The 16,205-nt window shown below is 40.7% G+C and overlaps 1 protein-coding gene across 7 annotated transcripts in view; it reads left to right on the top strand.

Annotated features, from left to right (window-relative positions):
- LOC101888526 (protein jim lovell) overlaps positions 1-16,205 on the top strand; it is an 86,243-nt gene that overhangs the window by 59,072 nt on the left and 10,966 nt on the right. For 2 of the 7 annotated variants that reach the window (XM_020036233.2, XM_020036237.2), the window contains exon 1: positions 15,042-15,281. The exons of 2 other annotated variants lie outside the window; for them this stretch is intronic. The gene's annotated coding sequence lies outside the window, so the exon portion shown is untranslated. Of the gene's footprint in view, positions 1-12,048; positions 12,342-12,411; positions 12,544-15,041; positions 15,282-16,205 lie in introns of those variants that run through there. 3 more of the 7 variants (XM_020036235.2, XM_020036236.2, XM_020036234.2) reach the window with 3 other exon arrangements.

A 16,205-nucleotide genomic window follows, 5' to 3' on the forward strand; every position in this document is an offset into this window, starting at 1 on the left:
ATCTCATTGAAACTCGACTCGCTACATGGAACCCTGCCCCTTTTGGCAACTACTAAAGTCCGGACGCGGTAAAAGTGCATATAAGTTCAGGAACTGTTTGGATAGTCATGATATTCTAGTTAAATTGAAATTTATTTGCCCCCCCTCCCCCTCGGAAGTCGTTCCATGAAACCTTTTGATTTAAGAAATGCCATTGTTATGGGTAAGTGAAACAATTTCTTCACCAAACTTCAATGGATAGCAATTTCCCACATCCCCCTCCCTCCTTCCGATCCAAACAACACCCTAGCAAAACTGCCGCAACACAATTAGAGTCATGCCGTAAAGAAAGCGTTGACCCCAACCAAAACAGTCCGAACATACATCCATGTGTCGTTAACAAAACAAGGAAAATGACAAAAATAATATCATATAAGCGGTAATGGCCATTAACCACCATTCATGGCTGTCTTAAAGACATTTTCCTCTAGGAGATCTTATCAGCCGTAAAGAAACCGGCCAAGACCCGAATTTACAGTATTCACACCATTCACAATCATTCAGTGAGTTTTCCCACGCTTAAATCATAATTTTCACTAAAACACCCTCGCCCTAGCCTAACCAACGCAAATGGGCTACGTAGCCAAATCTTGGTGTCTCGGCCACACATTGTTAACGGCGGCGTGTGAGACTCTTAAACGGAACCGAAAGAAGACGATTTTCCCAAATAGCCACCACCACCGCCACCGCCCCTACACGAGGCACACACAAACATCTTGGCATATCATTTACATTGAAATTGGGCGAAATGAAACTGAACTTTCTTTGGTCTCTTTCTTCTTCGTCTTCTTAAAATCAAGTCGAACTGTTCCGAATTTAAGAAAATTTAAATAGCGGAATTGTCTTTTTAGCTACTTGACTGGTGTAGCCCGGTCACTTTTCCTGGCAGCGGAGATGGGGTTGATGTTTTGAATTGAGCTACCAAACGAATGCCGACTGCCTCGGCAACCATCGGAACATTGCTCCCACAACTGTTGCAAACATTGAGAGATTGGTGAGACGGTGTTACGGCACGCATCGCAATGGTCACCCACTTAACAAGTGTTTGTTGGTGGTTGACAAACAAAATCAGCAGGCCAATAAGTACTTCAAAAGCCAAGCGTTTTTTTTTTTTTAATTTTGGTAAAGTAGATGGTTACCATGTTAGTGGTAAGGAAGCATTTTATAGTCTCATCTCGTCATCCCATCCGGGAGAATTGTTTCCCGCATGGTATCCGGTCTGATACAATATATGACCCACAGCGGGTTTGTTGGTCCATTCATGCACCATCTTCAGTTTTACAACTAAAATGGATCCTCCGTGCCTTTTCTGCACGAATATAAAGAATTCTCCGCCAATATTTGGGGAAAATGTTCGATGGAGTTCCTGCACCGATCTCAGATGTTAGAATGGTCCTAAGTACACTCTCGAATATTCATCTTAGGATTAATCAATTCCTGCAAACATTCGTGAGCTCTCTTTCTCTCTCCCACTCGGCTCTTTTTCTTCTCCAGCGTTACTTTCACATATTTTACCCTACCTTGGTGTAAATACTAACGGTTTTTCTGAGGGAAGTCAGCTCAACATCAATATGATATGATAGAGTGGCAATTATGAATTTGTATGCCCTTCGACACACTATTGTACCGGGTATTATATATATCTTTGGGTATGCACACACATTGGCAATTGAGACAGAACTTTGAATGGTTCATTTATTTGAAATTGGTGGTATTTGGTATAGGTTTAGACATTGCTATTGTATATATCTTTGTCCAATTTTGCTCGATGATATTTCCTACAAGATATCAGATACATCCAACTACCTTGTCCAAATTTTTTGAACCGACTTAGTATAGATTTTTACAACTCCCTTATGTAGTTCCCTCTATATTGATGTAAAAGAAACGACAACCATCCTACGTTTGAATCCTAACGAGGTCGAATTTTAGAGGATACGATCAAATTCGAACTAGAATAAAGTCCGCCACGTTTTGATAAATCGGTTTATAGCTTCAATATATATATTTCATCCGACTTTATACTTCAGCTTTATCAAAGTCATACCATGCACTCTTAGCAATGATAGTTGTGATCGACTAAGTAAAGGGGTTTAAAGACAGCGCCATGGAACCAGGCAACCATGCAACGCTGACAATTAGATCATGCACTACGACTTCACAGTCATATCTTAGAAAATATTTTTTTAGCTAGTGTGGCTAAATGAAAAAACATTTAAGGGTAACTCTATGTAGGACACCAATCGTTAGTCCCTGGGAGTTCAATCAAATTAAGATCGATATGGGATACTTAATTTCGAAGTAGATTTTCCAGCATTTGAAATAAAATTTAGTAATTTGTGTATTCTCCGGCGAATAGATTTCACTAATCCTTCAATGAGACAGTGAAGGCTTCGTCGGAAGAACGAGGAGGACGATGAGGATGCCAACGAATCCACCTTGTTTATGGGCACAGTGTTGTGTAGTTGCTTGACGGTATGTACATACATATGCCTCAAAGGACAGCATCCAATAAGCAAAAAGGTTTTGTCAAAAGCAAGCCAACAGCGAGCAACATTTCATTTCATGTACATGGCCAAAAGGAGGAGAATGGAATAGACGATTTCCCAGCAGTAAAACCGTTTTTCTTTTTTCGGCAATAGATACAAATACAACACAATATGTGCAAGAAAATCCGAAATACCAAATTTCAAATGTACAAACAAATATGTCTGTTTGACTGTGGGTATGTGTGGGTATGCACACACACACACACACACAGCTGTCATTCGAACATTTACGTTTGAGTTGGCAAAACACGCCCAGTTTTTCACAAATGGCCCGTTACATATACACGCTTATGTACATGCATATGTATCTTGTGTGTTTTTGTATATATTTGCGCATATGACTTCACATATATTTGTATGTGTATGTACATATATTTACACTGTGCAGACGCATGCATACATACATACAACAGCAAATGAAATCATATGAAAATGCTGAATTTTCCATGGAGCGGTACGCCGCCCTGCCAGTCCCCCTCTTGTGTGTATATATATTGGTGACAACCATATCAACCGATTTTCATGGAAAACAAATAAAAAACGAGCACATTTCCAGAAAATACAAGTGGGGGAGGTGATGTCTCAGTGTTATATGTACCCAGATGCGAGGCAACCGAATATGCTTTCCCACTTTACATTGCAAAGATGTACACAGCTCGTGCCAATGGAGATGGAAAAATAAACAAAAGGCCATTAGCAGCCATCAAAAATATCTAAGACTACAACACTGGGTTGCCATTTTTGTGTGGAATAAAGCAGGAAGGAAGGGTGGAGGCATAGACGACTTGAATGGGTTATAAGTGATAAGGATACAAGGATACATATGTATGTGTAGGGGCGTCATTGCCGCAGCAGGTTAAGTTGTCAAAATTTTTAATCGTCCGCCTCACGTGCAGCTTCCCCTTCCAAGGTGAATGCCATGCAACCAATTCGACACGACGCGGTCACAGTCAAACAGTTGTGAGGATAATACTTTAAATGTTGGACATTCATTAAAAAAATGAATGCAACCTCTTCAAAGGTAACACGAACGGGCTGGCATGGAAAGAAAAATTCGAAGATAATTCAGTTCCGAAAGCGGGGCCAGTAGCAGCTACGCAACAGAAATCGTAATTATTATTACAGCAAACATTATTTACTCCACCACGCGTTCTCCTCTTTACCCGTTTCCATTCTCAGTGCTGTTCCGTCGCTTGTTTTCCATACAAATATAAAGAAACGCGCATGTGACACATTCGATTCCCCACTTGTGGACAGCGTAGGCAATGCTGTTGAGGTAGAGGCAGGCGGGTTTTCCCAATCTGCGGAATGTGGCCGTATGAGCATATACATAACTCGTATATGAGGTCTCGAAAGTACATAGCGTTTACACACGAACAAACACTTCGAACCAGTCAACCATTTCCATTTGAAATCCTAAGCTCCACATCAGATTTCCTATCTTTTTCACAATTTCCGACTCACACTTATTCTGCTGTCTGACGATTACACGGGCCCCTACATACATGCTTGTACATAAGTAGCCAAAACCAGCGCTCTTTTTCCATGTACAAAGCCCCCCAAAGTACATACACCACCAACCCCAACTGACAAACACACTCACACACACTCTCACACACATCGTGGCACGGCGAGAAAAAGAGACAGTCATATCGCCAAAGTGAAAATACTTTTTATGCTTTCAACGCTGCGTGGGTTTTTCCGCTCGCACATTGGTGTTTAATGGCTTTCTGTGCTCTGTTTACATTTGAGTGGGAGTTTTTTTCTCTCGCTGCCGACGATGAGGAGAAAAAGTTGTGTGCTTTCGGAAAATGCGCATTTTCTTCTATATGTCTGGTTTTTTTCACTCAAATTGGTACACTTTCTTCGTAGCCCTTTGAGGTTTGGATTCACCCCTTCGCTAAAGCGCTTTTTACGATTGTCGCCTCACGGGCCAGTGGGTGTTGTTTTTTGTGTGGGCTGATGTTTTTCTGTACTCGACATTCACGCGTACGTCTTGGCGAGATTCAAAATGAATGGCTCTGTCTGAGGTTGGAGGTCCTTTTGGCCGAAGCTGATGTTCTTGTTGTTGTTGTTCCTGTAATAATTTGGCTTAATGAAAACTTTCACTTTTCCCTTTCTGACGCTTCTTGCTTTTGTCTAAGAGAAAGCCACCGACCACATTATTCGATTCTTAAAGATTTGGTGGTAGCCTCGTTGTGACCCACCCTCCCTTTTGCCTTGGGGCCCAAAGTTGTATTCCTTCATAACTCTTTGCGTAACTATAATGAGTTGCTACGAACAATGACTGGATGGACAGAAGAAGTGGAGGGGGGTGTTTAACGTAGATGAAAAATCGCAGGCAACTTGTCAGCGAGTACAGCAGCTAATAATTAAGTGACTACGCTTATGGGCAAAGGGTGGAGAAATCGATATATAGAGGAGAATAATCGAACAACAAAGAAACATGCATACCTTAGAATCGGACAATGTTGGAACAAAGGGTATTGCACATTTATCTATAATAAACATGAACACGTTTGAATCTATCCTCGGTGATGATTGGTACAGTTAATACCCCAAAAAGGATCTGCGGATTGTCCTTAAACTTCTGTAGTATTTGTTAATGAAAAAATATCTGGGCTCACTTTTTGATTTTGACACTTTGGGTGGGTATGTGTCATCAGTGTGTTTGTAACGCTTTGGTCTGTTATAAGAATTCGCTATCAAAAGATGAGCTGAGCTTCGGGTCAAGGTATCCAACGCATGAAACAAATGGCTGCAAAAATCTTCTAAGAAATCGTTGCTGTAGCAGTAGCAATATGAAGGTCTGCCAAAGCATTGCCTATCCTCCATGTTGCCAAAATAACGTCAAAAAGTATATATTAAAAATAAGTGTACTTTTAAATCCCGATTAGCCGACATACAAATAGATTTTTCGGCCAGTATCAGCGATTATTCGCTCATGCATATTCAAACTATAGTTAAATAAATACGAAGTCACCCAAACACCATCTTTTAAAAAAGTCTAGATAAGACCTTCCAAATACCACCCATTGGGGCATGCTTATGGAGATATTTAGAAAACAAATTGTCAGATTAAAACATATTTGATTTCGTAATATAGACTGACATATCGTATTTTACGTCGATCGCAAATTACTATTTCGGCCGATTATACGGTGGAAAAACAAATGAGCACCCCCTCCATACGACGATGGTGAAGGGTATACAAGTGAGATGTACCTACGTACATGGATACAAACTTGTGTAGAGACTGTCCGTGTGCTTGCTCGCCGTTGGAGCATATGGGGGCTGCGGTTATCTGAGTAAAAGTAATGTTCTCTCTTCGACTCAGGGGTGTGGGCGAAGGACATTCGTTGTCCTGTCACTTGTGACGTTGTGATTTTTTATTGTTTCCATGTCTTAAAGATGAAATTCGAGCCACGAGCATAATAGCAAACTGCGACGGCAGAATTAAAATAAATATTGGTATCTGTTGGGAGGGAATGTCTGTTTGTCTTTCTTATGAAATCCAAACAACAAATACCATGAAAAGCAAATATTCATCAAGAAAACAGAATAAGAAGAAGAAGACAAAGACGAAGTAGAAGTAGAAGTGTTGAAACAAACGACCGGGGGATGTTCATCGAACATCTCCGCTAAGAAAGTATTTTTCGTCTGTTGCCAGTTTTCAATTAACTTTCTGAGGAATACTTCTTTGGTGTTTTGTAATAATTTTTTGTTCTCTTCAAAGGGTTCTTTGATCACTCACATCCATTGGAAAACGAAAGGGGTGAAGAGGTTCAGAGACAAATACATGGATTTTGACTTTTTTCCCCCCGGCCAATGATAATTTTCCACCCCAAGGTAATTTTAAAATTCACAAAAAAAAAACACACACAAACACAAAAACACAAAAAGGATAGCCAGCTTTTGATCTATACATTGCATAACATTTCGCGCGGTTCTAAAATCGATTAAAGCACATGTAGGCCCGTTTCTATTATTAAATATAAGAAACTGATATTTCTTAATGGGTATTTCGTAGAAATGTTGTACAGCTTTATCTGATACGTACAGACAATCGACATTAGCATGTTTTGTCCACTGAAATACAAACTCGTTCACACCCACACATGGACGAGACGTACATTATCTTGACTAGCAGACGATATATTCAATGTCCTGGGAACAGCTAAACGATGACAGCAGGCAACACCGGTTGCGACAGCCTCATATCATCGAAACAGCGCGCACAATCCGATATGGAAAAAGACACACGTTTTTGCTCCTTTCGGCATTCTAATACAGTACATCGGAACACACATACACATTCGAATATTCACAACAACACATAAATAGATCACAACAACACATACACCGTGCCATACATGTACGAGTAGGTATGTATGCAAGTATGTATGTGAACAATGAGAACAAGTCCAAACCAATCGCGTAATGTTCGCCCCCTCCCCCTTTGGAGGGACGATTCTTACATGGCAATGCGAGGACGATTTAAATCCGAGTCGTGCATGGCAGTAGTGGCGATGTACACGATATCGCGGCGGTGATTGCATCGCGATGTGTCCAACATATCGCATCAATAGATGGCTATTTCTGGCGATTTATGATCGATTAATTTCACTTGAAGCCTTCGACTGTTGCGTTGAACGTTTGCGCGAGTAAATTTATCCGTGCTGTAATGATTTCCATCTGTTGTGTCCACTTAGTTTAAACTGAAGTGAAAATTTCTGACCACTCGCCATGCCTTTTGCCGCTACTTGGTTTGGATTTTTCCTTTCCTTTTTCGTTTTTTTTTTTCTTTTTTTAATTTTCCATTATGTACTGAGCCATGGAGAAGGCTCCTTGGACCTTTTGCTTTGTGTCCCTTCTGTTGTAGTTGTACACGTAGCCATCAAACACTTGGTTTGGCCACGGCATTGTTTGATATTCGTAGCACAACGGCGACAAAGCAACGAACACAAAGACAGAATGGCCGACACAAATGGCCGAATGAACACACAATCGCACCGGACAAGAAACTGGCTAAGGTATTGTTTGCATAGTTGCTAATTTCTGATAGATGGTTTCCTTCTGTCCTGTTCCTTTAAAGAGCCATTCGCCCTAATTAATAAGACCATGGCGACAAATCTTAAAGTCGCCATAAAAATCTATCTACGACTTGATGAAGGAGGATTCAGTTTGAAGAACATTGACTCGATTCGAAGATATGGTGCAGAGTATGATTCGTGCTAATTCTCAAGCCGAAATCAGAACAGTTTTTAGTTTGAATGTAAAACTCGTTGATGAAACTACATCTGCATCTTCATCGAGAGGAAAAGGGGGACAGACATGCGCAGTCACCCCGGGTTGTTGGCTATTAGTTTTTCTATCCTACCGGTTGCCCGGAGTGTGTTGTTGCTTTAACAATGACCCCTAACAAGCTCCTACAAAAACGAAAAGGATTAGAAAAGCAGCAGCCGTCGATATTATTATAGATGGAAGATTGCAGTTTACCCATAGAATCTGGCAGGCAGCAAATGATGCCAGGTACATTTTTTGTTAGAAAGGAAGAAAAGAAAAACATAATTTGCATAATATTCCAATTATTGTTTTTTTCTTTTTTTTTGTCGGTGCGTTTCGAAGCAACCCTCGTGCTCTCACTCACATTTTTTTCTGTTTTGAAATTTGCATAAATTTCGAATAACAGCCGAATGTGCGCGAGAAGAACATTTCGGTTTGCGCCGAAGGATAACGTGACGTCTAACGCGTCGCGCGCACATTTCAACGAACACCGCCGAATGGAATCCGAGCCGAGGTGTACAATCGCATGTGAGGGATTCGCTCTCTCCCCCCGAGTGACGGATAAGGAATTTGCATATGAAAAGCCTCCCATAGCCATGCGAGACTGGGACGTGTGATCGTGCATGTATGTGTGCACTGCACATGTAGCTATTTGCATAATCGCTTTTGTTATTAATTTTCATTTTGAATTCTGTTTCCGCTTCGATTATTCTGATTTCAAGGTGTCATTTTTTGGCTGAATTTGAATTCAGTGCGGCGCGAATGGATGTGTCTGTGAAACAGATGTTAGCCATGCGTATCAGATTTATTTTTTATTAAAACCGCTTACATTTTCACTGCAATTTATGAGGATATCTCTGCAACCTCATTGAGCATTTGAAGTGTCGTATATTAAGCAGTAACTCTCTTAAATGGCTTGAAGTTTGACGAGAAATCAACAAAGTAAACAGAACGGAGCATAACCGGTCCCTGGGCAGAATTTTTCGAGGTAAAAAAGGAACTAACTAAACTGCCTGTTTTGAGAAAAAGTCATATCCAAGTTTGCATCTCGAATTGCTTGGAAATGACCTTGAATTATTCCTTTATGTTTGACTGGGCGCGAGTCTGTTCGAATTAAAAAAGTTACAGAGAATTTTTTTGTTTCAATTTTTGTTTCATGTCCACACGTTGGTCACAATTGCAAAATAGTGTTTATTACGTGGAACAAATGTGCAACAATTTGTCTGATCTTTGAGATTTTGAATTCTTAACTTTTAATAAGAAATTGCCATTCAGGTTTAGAGACTATCAAACTAGAAAATCCAGCCACTTTATCGTGATACATTAGAACAAATATCGAAAAACTGTCCTAAAATTCATCAAGAGTATACTGAAACCCCTTAAAAATTACCCATATCTCAAAAGGTCAAAAATACCGTGGGGAACACTAGGAATGACACCGACAGATCAGATCAGATTCCAAGTGTCAAAAAATTATTTTACATTCAAAAATGTTTCAATATTTTTTGTAAATATGATTAAATTAAAAAACCTAAGCAAACACCCGTCATCGATGTTTAGACTTTTCCTCTCTTAACCATTAGTATTTTCATTATTGTTCGGGTTTTTATGACAAATGATGCGTGGTGTCCTAATTGTGACACACAAAATCCTCGGACACTTTATTTTAAATGCAATTGTTCTCTTCGATGCTCCTATTTGTTTAATAATTAAATACATGTGTGTTTGCCACAAAGGCACAAACACAAACGCACATACCCCCGCAGATTTGACCAAAATGCACTCAGTCAAACGAACAAATGCAGACTTGTACATGTTTGTTCCGTGTGTGTGTGTGTGTGTGCGTGCGTGCATGAGCACATACTCTTCTCCACGTATGACACCAGCTTTATATACACAAACCCACACACATGCACACTCCGTAGGCAAAAGAGGCGTTGATATTTTTGTCTATCAGCCAATGCATGACGACAATCGTGAGTTCGTACTCAACACAGCCACAAATGGGAAAATTGCACATAACAACAACAGCAACAACCATGTGTGTATGTGTGGTCACAAACACTCATATGTATAACATCGGCACAACCATTGCCTGCTGCTCATATGTAGGGAGGAAAAGAAAAATCGAATGTAGCTGGCACGGCAACTGCCAGCATGGCAAGCAATCATAGGCAGCAGCAGCAGTAGCAGTAGCTGCTGCGTCGGCTGTCACATAACGTCAACAGTGTGGAAATCAATTCCAACTTGTATGAGTTCGAGCTCGCTGTCGTGGGGGGTGGACCTGATGTTTGGCAAATAGCACAGCTTGGAAAATGTACATATGTACACACATGCTATGCACGTACACACAAACACACACACACATCGAATATACATCGTTTCTCCATTCGCTGTATAAATGAGTCAGATGGGTGCACGATTTTCATTTGCCACTGGCACCCCACCCCACCACCACCGCCGCAGTATCTCATATGTGCATCAGTTACATGTACGTAAATATGTGTAAGCACGCTCAGTGTTAGAAAGAAAGAGAACGATGCGAATGGATAGGAGAAACTCATGCAAAGCCCTCCCTTACATACACCGACGACAACGAAACGGGGAATCTACAAATCTTTCGTTTAGCCATCCATCCGTCCGTCATTCCGACCATCTATCCATCCATCCATGCTACAACGGCATCAAAATTGTTTTTCCAACCTCCATAAAAAGAGTACGACAAGAGAAAATAGAGAGTATGTCACATATTTGGATTCGCATCTATGTGTGTGTGTGTGTGTATGGGGTGTGTGTAGGTTTATTTGTATTTTATTTTGATGGAAGTGTAGCCGCTGCTGGTAGTTGATACAATTCGCGCTCATCATTAGATGGCACCACCTCTGACCACGACAGCCTCCCCAGAGCTGCAGGCAGCTGGAGCTAAAGAGTTCATGTCACATTCCAGATACATACAGCGACTTACACACATAGATGATTAGAGTACATTCATCCTGTCGTAGGAGTTATGTTGTGCTGCGCACGTTCTGAACGTATGCCAATATACAAATCCCTAAATTCGTTGTCAGCATGTGTTACGACAACATTGAGGGTACCGGTTGGAAGTGCTAGCTGGCTATGGTAAAAGAAGGCAACTTACGAGTATTTTGATTTCTAATTTCACTGTGGCGACTATTTCAAAACGTTTACATTTCTTCTGGGCCTAGAACTACAGTAAGCCATCGGTGTATCCGGCGTATACGTAACGTAAAAGTTCGATGCAACAAATCCTATCGAACTCGTCCTACCGTTAACGGAATGTGGCATACCCATTCGTCGCTCCCCATCGAACATAAACATCCATAAATAGTCGCTCATCCTTCATATATATTCGTACACATACACACACACACACAGTGACAATCGCTGCCACATATCCAATCCAATGGAGAAAGGAGTCGATATGCCTATATGTCATACGGCCATCGGTGTTTTGTGGGGGTGTGTTGCGTGTATGAAAAGTGTTTTCCTCTGCACATTTGCTGGTCCGACTGAAAAGCCGCTTCATGCTCGCTTCTCGGCATTAACATCATTTCCATCTCAAGTTGTATCAACCCTACCACACCAAACGTGCCACATCGCCCCACTCGACTCAACGGTTTTTCCATTTCGGTCTTGCGCTCTGCCGACGTTATCGTGGGCTTTGGTTCTGGCGTTACCGTCGGAATCGCAGTCGCGTCTGTACCCTTCTCACATGAGTCGGCAGTGTCGATGGATGTGGATGTTACCAATTTTCCCCCGCGCGTGTGTGTGTCTTTTTTATTCCGTGCGAAATGTACACATCGTCGCTCGGTGTGTATGTTGTGTGTCGTCTACTCCTCGCATTTATATATGTATATATGTGATGAGGATGTTGTTGTTGTTGTTGTTGTTGCTGTCGTTGTATTGTTGTTTATCGGGTATGTTACACTTTCAGTGAGCAGTAAGCGCTGAGGCAGGCGGCGGAGTGGTTGCGATATAGACGTCGAGAACGGTGGTGGGGTTTGGAGTGTGGCGTGTGCACGATTGGGCGAGTGAGTGAGTGAATGAATGAACGAGCCAGCGTATGTGTGTGTGTGTATGTGTGTGGGTTGTGTGCGCGTCCTCTATGTATGCCATACATTCACATATATTTTTTTGGTTAAATCACTTGAATTAGTCGTTTCGAAACAGTTGAACGGTGTAAACATACGCGCAATATACACGTAACTCTTTCGGTTTTTTGGATCCATCAGTTGTAGTTGTAGCCCGTGTGTGTTCAGTTCGTCCTGCTCCGTGTGGGTGTGTGAACCTAAATGCTGCCACCAAGACACAGACATTTGCCGTCATCTTTTTGAGTTGTGTTTCGGAGATGTGTGTGCGCGGTTGTTTGAAAACGGTTAAAATTCAAATCGCTTTTTCAAAAGTTCAAGCGAGTGATAACTAAAAAATTCGAAATTAATGTGAAAGGTATGCCATTCAAGAGAAGTGCCGATTAAAAATCCAATTGGAAAACCTCAATGGAATCTCACTACGCTCCAATAAGAAGTGACAATAGAAACAAAAAGGTGTAAATAATAAAACAAAATTAAATTGTTAAAAACAAAACAATAACCTATTCTGGAAATGCGTCCTGCCGCATGAAAGCTTGAGCATTTAATTAGACTTCAAAGTAAGGACAACATGACTGGACAATATTGAAAATTCCGCAATCGCGACGTTGTCCAATTGGTTTTAATTTTTAATAACTGTTTCTATAAACCACTAATGTATGCCTGTGATTGTGTCTGTGTGTTTTAGTAGCGGCTGCATTTTAAAGGTCCAATGAAACTACCAAGAGTTAGTCGGCGTCGGCAAAAACAAAATTGTTTCCATTTGGCAAAATTTTCTACATCCACAGTCGGTTAAAGTAAAGAGGAGATCTATATAGTGAAGCGTTTCGAAAACAGCTGGATCCAGGCTAGGACGGTTAGGTTTTATCTGTAAAATAAACAGATTTCTTGTTTAATTTTGAAACGATAAAATTTTCAGAATAGTTCTGAATTAGAATAAATAATTCGGCTATCGACGAGTGCAGAGAAGGACAGCAGTGTTAATGTTTTCGGAATTAATCAATACTTCAATATGATTGAAGAAGAACAAAAATAGGAAGGAAATAGGAACAGGTATTTTGCTTTGGATAAGTGGATCTTCGACTAAAGGCTCCCTGATAAGCACACTGTTCTAGATCGACGCTTACATCCAACACCAATTGATCAGTTTGTTAATGAACGTTTTTACAACGATTCAATTCATTACGATTGGTAATACAGCTAATATATGACTGGATATGGACTCGAAACCAGCAATATGACAGTGGACTAATTTGACAGGATCCAATGGGTAGCAAATTTGCGGGTAGATCTGTGTGAAAAAATATTGTGAATAAAGAACCCGGCTGAGCTAGTGGACTAAATATTTGTAAAAGGAAGATATTACGATATTTCATTTTGAAATCTACACGATATTCAACTAAAGCTGTTAGGAATTATAGCCGGGCCATTTTAATGATTAGGGCACAATTAATTTAAGATAATGACATTATATCCACTTCTGTATTTCCTTCCTGGTTCCCAAATCTAATTTGTGTAAATACAACGAAAAATATGTTGTCATAGATATAGTATCTGCTCCAGACCTGCAAGAATGTTACTACGATAAACAATTGCAAAAATTGTAGATTCTTGCAGGTTATAGAATGGAGCAATAATTTTGAAAAAAAAAAAAATAAAGCTGCGATTGGACAAAGTCACCTTCCTAATTGTGCTAAGTTAATAATGTAAAAATAAAAGCAATACAATATACAAAAAGCATAACAATATTCTCAAATTTACAAGAGGACACACCGAGGGACCATCGAGGATTTTTATAGTTCAAAAAAGCGAGGAATTATTTTAAAAGTTGGTAAATTTGACTGTGAAGGTAGAATACGGAACTCGACGACGGAACGGACCGTCGAGGTTTTTTATAGTTTAAAAAAAGCGAGGAATGAATTTAAACGTTTCTAAATTTGACTGTGAGGGTAGAATACGGAACTCTTTTTCAGGATAATCCTCAAATCTGCTTTGACGACTGACTATCAAAAAAATTACCAAAAATGTTCCTTGTAAAAATAGAAAACGTGGCAGAGAGTAACCATTTCGATGGTGGCCCAGGTTACACCCTGTGCACGTCGCTGTGATACGGTGAAGCCTGTCAATCCAATGATTGAATATCAATACCCTCGACAGAAATTGAAGAGGTCTGAATTCGCCCCCGGGACGACCTATGGAAAAGGGCTTACCTATTGCTCATAAGTAAATATCAATTACGCCGTACAAGTGCATTTCCGAACGAGCTAATATTTGAACAATATGTTTTGACAGCAAGAGAAGATACCAGCTGGCTGGCTTGGTGTATAACCACGACTTTTATCGTTTTAAGCTCTTGTGGACCACAATTACGAAATTCTATCACGCGGAAGTTGTTTGGTTGCACTTGCGTCCTTGAGTAAATGTTATAGCCTTCACTTTCATCTGGTAATCCGTTCAAAACTATTTACAAATATTTCCAAACGAAGCGCCTAATCCGGTAAATAAATCGCGTTCCTCAGTCCTGAAATGAATTTCGGCGAACGGCATCCCGCCTCCGCCAAATAGGTATTTGTCGCGTTTACAACGAAGCAATAAAACCCTCTACTTTCCCATGAAAAGTAATAAATCGTGCAGATGCACGGGGTCGCTCCCAAACAAATTACATATTTGCAACTAATAAAGAAACTGTCCACTGGCACCGGTTAAATGGCAACTTTTGAATCGTTTGAGGAATACAAAAACTACACTTCGTGTGGAATTGTAAGTGTGTGTGTGCATTTTCAATTTATTTGTACGGAAAGAAAGAAGTACACTCGCTCGACCAGGATACCTGATCGACGGCTCTCGGGCTGTATTATTTACCTGCGCTGGCTACGAAGCATGTCGAGGTGTCTGTGACAGTGTGCGTGTTTGTTTGTCAACACATATGATCACGCACCTGATTATCTGTTTTATGAGGGTTGTTTTACAGTTTCTTTCCTCGTCTGTTTCGGTTCGGTTTGGCCAAAGATGTTTTGTTGTTGTCCAATGCACTTGTCATGGTCCGCTCCTAAATTTATTTGCATTGCTTGAGAAAACAGTTACAGTTAAACACTTGTCGCGTGAACACCACATGTGCCGTGGCGTGGCGTGTCGAAAGCAAATAAAATACAAAAAGGAAAACAAACCTCAATATCTAATTGCCCAGCATCAATTCTAGTCCCGATTAAAGTCGTAAAAGAGCAGCGTTGTGGAATAAAGCGAAAACTCCTACACAGCAAGACAAACAGACGGTCGGCATAATTGAGATCACAGTAAGGTTGGTTTATCCCAAGCCGGTGGCTGTTGGCCTCTCCATTCAGAAGCAAGAAGTTGGGGGAGATGGTTGGAACTGGTTCACTTTAAATAATTCACTGGCTTAATTGTGCTCCGTATTCCGGGCAATGCATTTTAGCGTGAAGCATGTGTTAATATGCGGTTTCATTTCATTCAACAATGGCAGCAACAAAAATACTCATTCACATCCGCATCCAGGGCTTCGTCTCCTTTACCCATGTCCCAGTGAGAAACAACCCAACCATTCTTAAGATGTTAAACAAATGTTGGAGCACTCAAGATTGGAGTGAAGAGGGGGGTGGGGTGCATCAGTCAACGAACGAAAGAAACCAGAAAAAGAGTACCCACACACACACACACACTCATTTGTGGTAACAGCTGTTTTAAAAGTAAATTACTACCAAAATAACAACATTTTGCTTGCACTACTGCCACACACCACACTACACACACACACACTCACTCACTCTGACAAAGTTCAACTCTTTCTTCTACTAGGGATCTTATGGATCCGAGAAAAAAGCACTAAATTATACTTGCGTCGTTATTTGTTTATTTGTGATGAAATGTCTGCATGAAAGGAGTCTATCTGTATGTCTGCATATCCTCGACATGCATTTGAAGGCACATACGCACCTATGTGCGTGTGAAGAGATGAAACTTTTTTAATTTGTTTGCTAGCAAGAGTCGTCAAAGCTTAAAACAACAAAAACCAATATCACTAGACATTCAAAAGGATAAACCAAACGTACCCCCACCACTTGGTGTCACCTGCCGCGCCGTTTCTCGCATAGGGACGCACAGGATTGCCTCGGCTTGAATTTTCCCACCGAAAGTGGGTGCGTCAGTTTCAAGTTTTACTCAGTTGACTTGTTTTAATTTAATATGCCCCTACGACACTGACACT

Source organism: Musca domestica, unplaced genomic scaffold (assembly GCF_030504385.1).
Source record: "Musca domestica strain aabys unplaced genomic scaffold, Musca_domestica.polishedcontigs.V.1.1 141, whole genome shotgun sequence".
Lineage (NCBI taxonomy): Eukaryota > Metazoa > Arthropoda > Insecta > Diptera > Muscidae > Musca > Musca domestica.